Here is a 10348-nt window from a genome sequence, read left to right as displayed (position 1 = left end):
CCTCTGCCTGCTCCTTCTCCTGCTTCTGTTGCGGAGCAGCCAGCCAAGGAGTTGCCCGTTTGATTTTCACAGCAGGAGAGGCAGCCTGCTGCTTACTGCTGGTGCCAGCCTGAGCCTTGCTGCTTTCAGCACGCCCCGACACAGACATGCGCCTGCTCCCTCTTCTCATGATGATATTATACTAATACTACTAATAATATGTATAAGAATATAATATTAATGTTAATAATATGTATAAGAATATAATATATGTAGGGAAATGGGACAAGACGTGTGTGTATGCTTTGCCCAAACAGGATTTGAAATGCTCGATCTGTGGCTGTTGCACACTCACACAATAACACAGTCATACATAACACAGTCCAAGTAACAGAAGAAATAGAGAATAATTTTTTTTTGTATTTTTTTGTATATAGAAGGAAGAAGGAAGATGACACACAGTCAGGCTTTAAGAGAGGGGAGGGGGGACAACCAACCAACCAACCAAACACACACTCCAAAATTTAAAAATAAAGTTTATATTAAATCAAAGTAAGGGAAAAACACAGAGCAAACTAAGCTAAAAGTCAGAAAGAAGCAAACAAACACACACACACACGTCAAGCTAAATCCTAATCTATCTCCAAACACAGCAGCAGCAACTAACTAAAGTAGCTCCTCTCTCCACGAACGCCAAAACCCACAAGACGTTATGAGCTCAAAGCTCTGAGGGTGCCTCTGCCTTAGTCCCCTCCCCCGAACGCTGGGATTGGAGGATGCTTCATGAGGTGATCAATTCTCATCAGGATTGGGAGTTGAATGTGCCTGTCATTGCTTCAAAAAAAAACAAAAAAAAAAACGCCGTTTTGCTCGCTGTCCCTATTTGTTTACCCATTTTTTTAAAAAAAAAATAGCACGCAAACCGCAGCACGCAGAGAGCTGTGAGTAGGCTCAAAATGACCCCCATCCACGACTCTCTAAGCACAAGAATTTTCAGAAAGGTAGCATCAAAAACAACACAGTTATCCCCCTTTCTTTTCCGCAATGCAATCCTATGGGCGAAATGTTTCAAGATGGCGATCGGAGCGGACCGCAGAAACCGGAGCGCTCCGAAAATGGCCGCTTCTCTTCGCCTTGCTTCTAGGGGTCCGCGGTCTGCTTCTACTCCGCCTCTGGGCAAGGCGGAGCAGGCCAATTTGCTCCTGCTTCTACGCTTCTAATCAGAGCGGAACACATGCCTAGTAATTAGTGGTTCATAGCTCCTTCCCTCTCTGATTCCCACTGCCTCTTGTTGCAGGCTCCAACTGTGGAGACTGGGACTGCCATTCCACAAGTTCCAGGGCAGGGGCGGTGGGCATTCATTCTGCACCAATGTCCCAATTGGCCACCCTTTTCCTCCGGCTCTTGTAGCATGCAGAGCTCAAATTGCACCCAATTGTAGGGTGGAGAGGTGGGTGGGTAGCCAGACTCTTTGAACCCTCAGGCTAGAACCACCACTGTTACATGCTGCCTCACTGCCCCAGGGCTCTTAGAGCTTCAGAGCACTCCCCAGGTCTCCTGGAGAGGGCAACTGTGATTTTTGTGAACCGCCCAAGGAGCTTTGGCTATTGGGAGGTATAAAAATGCAAATAATAATAATAATAATAATAATAATAATAATAATAATAATAATAATTCTTTGGCTTAGCATTAGATGGCTGCAGGGAGGCAGACTGGAGTTATACAGTGACTTCTGCAGCTTTCTTGGGACAGATACTGAGGTTAAAGGAAGCTGAGCTGCCTTAGATCTTTGTTATCCCCAGAATAGCTCCCCCCCCCCAGTATCCAGATCAGATCAACCACCAACACGCTGTGTACACCTGAACTGTCCACGAGGCTGCTATTCTGGGTTATAATATTCAGGTATGCGGATTATATAATGTGTGCTGGAAGCTTCTGTTTGACTCTGTACCTCGGCACCATGACTTCTGGAAGCACGGCAGGAAGGGGGTCTCCCGGCACTTTCCCCCTTTGTTCTTAGTTTAGTGATTTGGATGCTTGTAATGCTTTTTGTTTGTAATGTTTTAAACATAACTTTGTTTTTTTTAATCTGCATTTTATTGTTAGCCATCTCACTATTTTTATTGGAAAAGCAGGATATAAAATAAATACATAAATAAATAAGATAAACTGGAAGTGTAGGATTTAGAGTCTTTGTTCCCAATGAGGCACTAATTACTAATTTGAAGGTGGATTGTGAGATCCTCAAGATACATAGCTTGTATAACTAGTTTTATAATGAAATGTTCTTAAATCTCTGTTTTATATGTGGGAATTGCCTTCCCAGAATCCAAGGCCTCACTCCAACACGGAGTTGTGTACTTAAACTGAGCTAAAATAAATGGGCCTAACTAACTAATAGTGGCTCAAATGTAAAAAATACTTATCCCTGCACAGAAATACAGGAGGATGAGCCTGGGAGCCCCATCAAGAGCATCTGGATTAAAATAAATGGGCAAGGAATAAAAGGAGCATGATAGCCAGAGTCTACTACTAGCCACCCAATCAAGGAGAAGTCAAGGATGAAACATTTGAAAAGCAAATTGCCAGAGTTTCAAGGAAGTAGTAGTGATGGGGGATTTCAATTACCCCAATATCTATTGGGAGACAAACTCTGCCAAAGGTGCCCCTTCCAAGAAATTCCTGACTTGTGTGGGTGATACAAGAAAGTGGAGGGAGGAACTAGAGGGTCATCTATCCTTGACTTGATGCTGACCAATAGGGATGACTTAGAGGATAAAGGAATACCAGTTGCAGGAACTCTGGAGGAAAGTGACCACATCATACTTGAATTCTTGATTTTAAAGTTTTGGAGGCGCTGCTTTAGGGGGAGAAACGCTGTTCCATCAAGGGTGAGCTATTCCATCTGCTCCCCACCACCACCTGGAGACTTTCAAAGCAAGGCTGGAGATAAAGTTCGGGAGGTGCTGCTTCAGAGGGAGAAACGCTGTTCTGACCAAGTTATTTTTTCTTATCTGTTCTGTTTTGCTGTAAACTTGTATTTAGTATATTTTTGAATATTATTGTGATATTGTTGATTAGTACATTGTAGTTTTAATTTTTGTGAACTGCCCAAAGAGCTTTGGCTACTGGGCAGTATAAAAATGTAATAAATAAATAAATAAACAAATAAAGCAAAAGCTGAGTGTAGCCGTACACGTACTCTGGATTTTAGGAGGGCTGGTTTTAATAAACTCAAGTAAGGTCCTATTCAGTGGAACTTTAAGATGTTTTTAGAATATTTTTAGGATGTTTTTTAGGGTGTTTTTAACAATGTATATTATGTTTTAATTCAGTTTTATGTATTTTATCACTTATTGCTGTTCCCCGCCTCGATCAAAATGGAGAGGCGGGTAAGAAATAAATGTATTATAATTATTATAAGGAGTGCAGGATGGGTGGAAGTATTTAAAAAAGGAAATTTTAAAGGCACAGCTACAAACAATTCCAACAAGGAGAAAAGATAGAAGACAACAGAGGAAACCAATGTGGCTCCACAAAAAGCTTAGAGATGACCTGAAAACAAAAAGGGATACATATAGGAAGTGGAAGGAAGGCCAGGCTACAAAAGAAGAGTACAGACAAGTGGCGCAGAAGTGCCGAAATGGCGTCAGGAAGGCTAAAGCTGACAATGAGCTGAGACTAGCGAGGGATGCTAAAAGCAATAAAAAGGCTTTCTTCAGGTACATGAATAGCAACAGACAGATGAAAGAAATGGTAGTTCAACTGCTTAATGAGGATGGCAAATTGTTAACAGATGACAAAGAAAAGGCCAAAGTACTCAATTCCTACTTTGGCTCAGTCTTCTCCCAAAAGCGGGTCTATGACCCACCTGGAAAAAGTGAAGTACAAGCTGAAGGGGCAGGATTGCAGTTTGAGATAGATAAACCAAGGATCACCTAATATCTTTGAATGAGTTCAAACCTCTAGGGCCCAATGAACTGCATCCTAGAGTAATAACGGAGCTAGCAGAAGAACTCTCAGAACCATTGTCTATTATCTTTGCAAAATCATGGAAGACGGGTGAAGTTCCGATGACGGCAGGAGAGCTAACATTGTCCCTATCTTCAAAAAGGGGGAAAGAAGGAACCTGGGAACTAGAGATCAATCATAGAATCATAGAATAGTAGAGTTGGAAGGGGCCTATAAGGCCATCGAGTCCAACCCCCAGCTAAATGCAGGAATCCACCTTAAAGCATAGCTGACAGATGGTTGTCCAGCTGCCTCTTGAATGCCTCTAGTGTGGGAGAGCCCACAACCTCTCTAGGTAACTGGTTCCATTGTTGTACTGCTCTAACAGTCAGGAAGTTTTTCCTGATGTCCAGCCAGAATCTGGCTTCCTGTAACTTGAGCTCATTAGTCTGTGTCCTGCACTCTGGGATGATTGAGAAGAGATCCTGGCCCTCCTTTGTGTGACAACATTTTAAGTATTTGAAGAGTGCTATCATGTCTCCCCTCAATCTTCTCTTCTCCAGGTTAAACATGCCCAGTTCTTTCAGTCTCTCTTCATAGGGCTTTGTTTCTAGACCCCTAATCATCCTGGTTGCCCTCTTCTGAACATGCTCCAGCTTGTCTGCGTCCTTCTTGAATTGTGGAGCCCAAAACTGGACACAATACTCTAGATGAGGCCTAAACAGGGCCGAATAGAGAGGAAACAGTACCTCACTCTAACATCCATCCCTGGGAATATTTTGGAGCAGATTATAAAGAAATCAATCTCATTTTTTGATCGATTACCCTCCCTTGTGGATTGTGGGAATGCTGTGTGCATAACATATCTTGACTTTAGCAAAGCTTTTGACAAAGTGCCCCATGATATTCTGATTAACAAACTAGATAAAAGTGGGCTAGATGGAACAACTATTAGATAGATCCACAGTTGGCTACAGAATCGGTCTCAAAGGGTGCTTTTCAATGGTACCTTCTCAAACTGGAGGGACGTAATAATACCGCAGGGCTCAGTCCTGGGCCCAGTGCTCTTCAACATTTTTATTAATAATTTGGATGAGGAGGTTCAGGGAATGCTTAACAAATTTGCAGATGACACAAAATTGAGTTGGATAGCTAATACCCTGGAAGACAGAAACAAACTTCAAAATGGTCTTGATAGGTTGGAGTGCTGGGCTGAAAACAACAGAATGAAATGTAATAGGGATAAATGCCAAGTTCTACAACTAGGAAAAAGAAACTAAATGCAGAGTTACAAGATGGGGGATACTTGGCTCAGCAATACTACAAATGAGAAGGAACTTGGAATTGTTGTTGATCACAAGCCAACAGTGTGATGTGGCTGAGAAAAAGTAAATGCATTAATAGAAGTATAACTTCCAAATCATGTGAGATACTGTTTCTCCTCTATTCGGCCCTGGTTAGGCCTCATCTTGAGTACTGTGTTCAGTTCTGGCCATCACATTTTGATAAGGACGCAGACAAGCTGGAAGGAGTTCAGAAGAGGGCAATGAAGATGCTCGGGGGTCTGGAAACAAAGCCCTATGTGGAGAGACTGAAAGAACTGAGCATGTTTAGCCTGGATAAGAGAAGACAGAGGGGAGACATGATAACACTCTTCAAATACCTAAAAGGTTGTCACTCAGAGGAAGGCCAGGATCTCTTCTTGAACATCCCAGAGTGCAGGACATGGACTAATAGGCTCAAGTTACAGGAAGCCAGATTCTGCCTGGACAGCGGGAAAAGCTTCCTGACTTAAAGCAGTACGACAATGGAGTGAATTACCTAGGGAGGTCATGGGCTATCCCACACTAGAGGCAGCTGGACAGCCATCTGTGAAGTATGCTTTAAAGTGCATCTCTACATTGAGCAGGCGGTTGAACTCGATGGCCTTATAGGCCCCTTCCAACTCTACTATTCTATGTTTCTAAAAACCTAATTTTGAAAATTAGCTATATTTCAAATTTATGTGAAATTCCATTTCAGTTCCAGTAATAGGTAGACTCCTCTAAAATATATATGGCTCTTGGGCTGACTCAGGATGGTTACTGAGTTTAGAGGCAAAGGGGCAGCTTTTCCTGCCAGGCTGTGTCTGGGGTTTTCTGAAGGGTTATCCTGCAAAGTGCTAACAAGGCAAAGAGAATTAAAGGGAGCTTTAATTCCAAATGAGGATCATTTTGACAGAATTCAAAGTCCCAAAGCCTCTTGCATTCCCTTAAAATAGCATTCAAACATCCAAATCGCCTTGCAAAGTAAATTTCATATTAACAAGCAGGGAATCAATTTTAAATAACCATTAAAGTAATACGATTTCAAGCTTTAGGCAGTGGAGTTTGATACACTCTTGGCAGGCAGTCTAGTCCACAAAACTCAGGGGACTCTTAAAATTGTGGTGCTTGTAGCGGAGAACAAATAACTTCCTCCCCCACATGTTTCTTTTGTATTAGGTGGTAACAAGAAACTTGAAACTTGAAACACAAAACTCCCTTTGCTTGGATAATAGTGCAGGTTTCAACTATGGGAATGTGTCCTTGCTTCCTCCTGCACTTTCCAGACTACAGACTAAAAGGTGAGTATCTTCAACCAGAAGAAAAGTGCACATGTGTGGATTAAAAAGAATTGCCAGCCACAAGACCTAAGAGCCCTTTGGACAATGATGTGATTTTTCTCACAAGAGAGAAACAGCAGGAAGCCCAGAACAACATTCTGTTTTACAATTGATAAAGAAATCTGAAAAGCCCACCTGAAGCCCCTTACTCCAATGTGAATAAAAGTACAAAAGCATGCACGTTTCAAGGCTCCAAGGTTGTCTTAAACCCTTCGCCCCACACCCAATAGCAGAACATATCAGAGAAAGAAGGCCTTGGAGCCGGAAGCAAGTCCCATCTCTTCTAGACAAAGAGGCACCTCCAAGTCTTATCAAAAGCACAAGAAGTTACATACAGTTGCCATAACATGAAACATTGTTTTTCGTAGAAAGGTTAGTTTATAGAAAATGAAGAAAATATGTAATCAATGAGAAGATGGGAGGAGGGACTCTTGTATAACGCATGGAGGGGCTCTGGAAGGTTATAAATGTATGTGGATGGGGCTGATGGTTGAAGAGTCTCTGCCATCGGTTTGTACGAGGTATGAGGCTTTTCTCCTGTGTACACAGAAAATAAAGACAAATATAGAAATGAAACCGGAAGCATTCTTACTTGGATTAATGGATAAACAAATTCAAGAGAAGGGGGGAACTTTGTTTTTATATATGGTAATGGCAGCAAGATTATATATGGTAATGGCAGCAAGACTACTTTTTGCACACAACTGGGAAGACCCAGTAATACCGAGGGGTGGATGCTGAAGATGTTAGAACTGGCAGAAATGGCAAAACTTACAGCGATAATGAGAGAAAGGTCAACAGCCACGTTTATGTTGGACTGGAAACCATTGATAGATTATTTGAAAGAGACAGAGAAAAATGATTTATTTGTTTGTGGTTTTTAGGTTAAGAGGGGGGAAGGGAAAACAAATTCTGTGAATTCAAGGTTGTAACTTAGGTGGAAGGGGCATTTCAGGCATGGAGAGGATGGAAGAAATATATATCCTAACCTCACCCTTAAATGTTTTTTAGTAATTGTAGTTGTTATACGTAGTTTTGTGGGTATGTACAATGTCTGTGTATGTATTATGTGTGATGCTTGTTTAGATGTTGCTGTTGTTAGCAAAAGTGACTCCATTTTGGAAATGATTGCTGTGCATGATGGGTATGCCCTATTTGTAACCTTCTGCTGTTTTTCTCTTAGCTGCATCTTTAAAGTAGTTGGAGCCAAGTTAAGCAGAATGCACTTCAAAGGAACAGGATGTAGCCTAGTACCTTATCTAGAGCTGCTAACAAGCAAGCATTCCAATGTTGTATTATATTAGAGACTATGTCATAGCAATTAATCAATCCAATTAGTAAAAAGCACCTAGCTCAAACCAACTCCAGCCCGCCTCTTGATGAAACAAAGAGGAGGAGTTGGGAGGGGGGGGGAAGGGGGATACTAGCTAGAAGTATAAAAATGTTTTACTATCTGTAAACAGGGTCCGAACTGCTTTTATTGCCCTTCGCACCAAAGTTGCAACTTTCAATAAATCTCTTATAACCTCTTTGGAGGTCTGTGCCTTCCTATGGGATCCACCCCTAGGAAGAGAGAACAAGGCTATTTGTCTAACACTGTTGGAAAATAAATAAAATAATTAGAAAATAAAGAATCTCTGTTTCTGGACTGGTTGTGCAGTCGTCCCTTCCCTACCAGGTTAGGGGAATTTCCCTAACACAATGAATGAGGTAACTGCTTGCACCAGGGCAGAATTAAAGGACCCAAAGCTTTTGGGGTCAGTGGACACATCTGGAATTTTGCGTTTCATAGGTCCTCTCACAAAATGGCTGCCATGGTGGGCATGGACAGTCACAGAACATTCATTTCTCAGAAGCCAAAAAGGTGAGAATAAAAAAGTAATTTCCCCAAGAACCTAAGTAAAAGGCAGAGGTGGGGTCTGAGCTCCAAGATACAAAAACAGTATTTTGAACATTTAATATTATTATTGTTGCTGTTGTTGTTGTTGTTGTTGTTGTTGTTGTTATTAAAAATCAGGAGGGGCAGACTGTAGCCAGTGGGCATTCTTGCATGTGTTCTTCTCTAAAGCACAGAATACAAAACGTTACAGCATGAATTGTTACCAATGTCTCTACTGTAGTCCCAAGCAAGGAATGTGTGAATTTAGCCATGGTTGCCTTGGCTTCAGGGCTTGCATTCCAGTTAGCTATGAAGCTAACAATTTTGTGGCATTTTTTCTCCTCTTTGCCTTTGAGAGGACACAACATATTTACCTTTGAGAAGACAATGGGCAGGTGGTTTGCTTGCCTGATATTAGTTAAGTATTGGGTAGATGTAGTTTAGTCAGGTTTCAATGAATGGCAGGTTGCTGAGTTTTGAAAGCCCTGATTCTTAGAAACTGCTCAGGTGCCACTTAAAAGCACTTGCAGATGGAGAAGTTGTCGATAGAGAAGGCTTTCTGATATGAAGATATCTAGATAATCTCTTCCTTATGTCTCCATAGCATCCACTTCCTCTTGCCTGGAAATGGAGTTTCATGGAATTGATCTTTTAAAATGAAATTCTTCTGGCCAAATGAGCTATGGAAGATGCTTGCCAAGAAAATGTCAGAAGAGCCATTTCATGGAAGAAACTAGTATGGCAAGCATTAGACTCCTTGTACATGCAGTCCAGGTGCTAAGAGAAGTGGTAACACTCTCGGAGGGACTGGATATGGGACATGTAGATTAAAAGTGGTAGGATCTTGCCCAAAGAGAGACTAGACTGTTTCCCCCCACCCATATCTTTTCATCTCACCATTACCCTTCTTCTGTGCAATACACATGGTGTCCAGTACCCTACAACAGGGGAAGGCGGGACTGGGGCAAAAATGAGCAATATGTAGCTCACTCATCATCTGATCCAGCCGTAACTCTAATGATGCAGGGGTGTGTGTGCTGCAGTGGGGAATCGGAGTGTTAGCCTGGGGGTAACTTTGATTATGCAAACCAGAAAAGTTATGTAACAGACTATTAGGAAAATGCATGGTGCTGGGAAGGGAGAGAAATTAATTATGTTCCTTGTAGCTTGAATTCTTCTAGCACCTGCTGAGAGTTTCTCAGAAACTCACAGATGAAGGTGGCTCTGCTTCACAAATACCCTGTTTGGGGGCACTTCTGCCACTTTATCTTCATATTTCGTAAAATCTTCCCGATTTTATGTATTCCTAAAGCCTGTGCTTAAAGCAGAAGGATGACTGGCTGCACCCCCAGCAATAAGTGTTTTGTGCTGGAGGTCAGTGATCTGGGAACATTTAAACCCACCATTGAATTTCTGAGCTTAACCCTTTCTTTGCTGGAGCTTCTGGCATACAGCAGCTGGGTTAAACCTGTATTTGCTGAATAAAGTGAGTGCGCATTGGGGAAAACTAGTGATGAGGAGATATGGAGGGGGTTGGGGGCAGGAATACCAGCTGAGGTGGGTGTTAATTGTGTGAAGAATGAAAGAAGGCATTGCTATGGTGGTTGGAGGTTGGCTTGGAAATGGGGAAAGGGTGGGGAATGAAACCTGCTGGGTCAACGTGGTTGGGGTAGGGTCCCTGAAGCCCTCTGCCCTTCATAGCTGCAAGTGCAGCTGGCCTCATGTCTTCATGGCCAAGGGAGAGCTCCACCTGTTAAGTTCCTGACTATCATAATATTGTTAGTCAGATACTCTTTCTGAAGAACAAGTTTGGCACTGAAGGAGGCATGGAATAAGTGGGGCGGGGCAGGGCATAGAGGTTTGAGGGTCCTATTTTCAAAGCACTTTTTTTTCTG

This window comes from Elgaria multicarinata, chromosome 1 (genome assembly GCF_023053635.1).
Source record: "Elgaria multicarinata webbii isolate HBS135686 ecotype San Diego chromosome 1, rElgMul1.1.pri, whole genome shotgun sequence".
Lineage (NCBI taxonomy): Eukaryota > Metazoa > Chordata > Lepidosauria > Squamata > Anguidae > Elgaria > Elgaria multicarinata.
This window is presented reverse-complemented; position numbering follows the sequence as displayed.